Source organism: Fonticula alba (genome assembly GCF_000388065.1).
Source record: "Fonticula alba strain ATCC 38817 unplaced genomic scaffold supercont2.6, whole genome shotgun sequence".
Lineage (NCBI taxonomy): Eukaryota > Rotosphaerida > Fonticulaceae > Fonticula > Fonticula alba.
In genome coordinates, this window is record NW_009242976.1 from 2,068,410 (window position 1) to 2,070,205 (window position 1,796).

The window sequence follows — 1,796 nt, forward strand, 5'->3', positions numbered from 1 at the left end:
GGCGTGCTTGCGTGGCGGCGGCATCGGCCAGGTGAGCGGGGCCGGGCTCCGATGGTTATCAAAAATCGTGGCACCAACCCCATGCGATTTTCATTTGGCTCATTCTTCCCTCATCCTCCCCCGGGGGGGGGGGCGAGGGGGAGGGGGGGGGGCGTGCGTCCGCAGCGCCAGGCCGGCGCCCGGTGATTGGAGCGGGCGGCAGAAATAGCGGCCCCTAAAAGGGGCTCTGCAATGGGCCTCTTGGTGGGGCACGACGCAGGGCGTGTGCCGGGGGGGGGGGGGGGGGGGGGGCGGCCCGGGCCGGAGGGGGGGGGGGGGGGGAGCGTGGCCGGTCGTTGGGCCGCCGGGCCTGTCTGCCAAGCGGCGGCGCGGGGGCGAAGAAGGTGGGAGAGAAAAGGCGAGTTGAGCCGTGCCGCACGTCCTCCCGGCCGTCGGAACATCAGGCGCCGCCGAGGGCGCGGCCTCAGCATGCGTCTTTGACATGTAATGACAATGGCCCGAAAAAGACAGAAGGACAGGCGGACAGGCGGACAGACAGACGAACAGACGGACAAAGGAAGAGAAATGAGCAAGGCAAGGGCGTGAGAGAGGGAGGGGCCCCCTTCGGGGGGGCCTTCGCCCGCCTTCCGGTCTTCGCGCACCCTCGCTCCTGCCGGGAGGGGCCCCGGGAAGGGCTCATGGGGTCGGGCAGCGCGCTGGCCGGCCTCTGAAACATCCTGGCTGGCCGGTCCTCGCCGTGCCCCCCCCCCCCCCCCTCCCCCAGTGGGCACGGTGAACGGGCGGCGAGCAGCTGGTGACGAGGCACAAGGGGGATATGTTCGGGCGAAATAATAAAAAACAATAATTATGGCTCGCCCAGGGAGGGGGCATCTTGGGCCGGCGTTTTCCCCTGAGTGTAGATGCGCGGAGCCGTCCACACCCGCCTCCGATGAGCGGCAGGGGGGCCGGGGGAGGGGGGGTTGGGATCGGATTTCGGGTGGGGAGGCGGCGGCCGGCCTCCGGGCAAACGGCGTGCGCGCTTGTCCCTGCCGGCGGGCTGCCCTGGTGCGGGGGCGGGCGCGAAGGCGCACCTACACACGCTGGTGCAGACGCCGCGCAAACGGCCCAGTCGCCGGGTTCGATCGCCGGGGCCGGGGGTGGGGCGCCCGCAAACGTGCCCCGGGAGGGGCCGCGAGGGGCGCCCCCCGGCGGGGGGGGGGGGCACCGGCGGCCGGGGGCACACACGCCAGGGCGCAATGTCTCTCCAGCCTCGCTCTTCGCTGATTGGTCAGGGGGGAAAATTGCCGCGCCTGCCGGCGCCATCCGCAGCCTCGTCTCGCCGCGGGCTCGGGCTGGCGGGGCCCGGGCGGCGCGAGCTGGCTCGCAGGGGGGGCGCGAATTCCACCTCCTTCTCGCATTCTCCACTGTGTTTGTGCGCGCTCTGGCGGCGTGGATTTCCGGGTGTTTTTTTTCTTCGGCCTCCTCAAGGCCGCCGGCCTGGCGGCCCCGAGGGCGGCGCACACCGGGGGGGGCCAGGGGCGACAAGGCGGCTTTAGCACGTCGAGAGGCCGCGCCCGGCGCGTTACCCCCCTCGGACGCCGCCCATCCTCCCGGGGGGGGGGGGGGGACTGTCGCGAGGGGCGCCGCGCCTGGGAGCTGGCCCGGGCCGGGGGGAATGTCGATCGCCTCTCGGGCGCCCGATGGGAGGTATGCCGCCCCGGCCGGCCAGCCGGGGACCGCAACCGGCGTCTCGGAGGAAAGTATGCGCGGCGCTCATTTTCCTCGCCCCCCCGCCCGGTCATGTCTCGGTTCCGCCC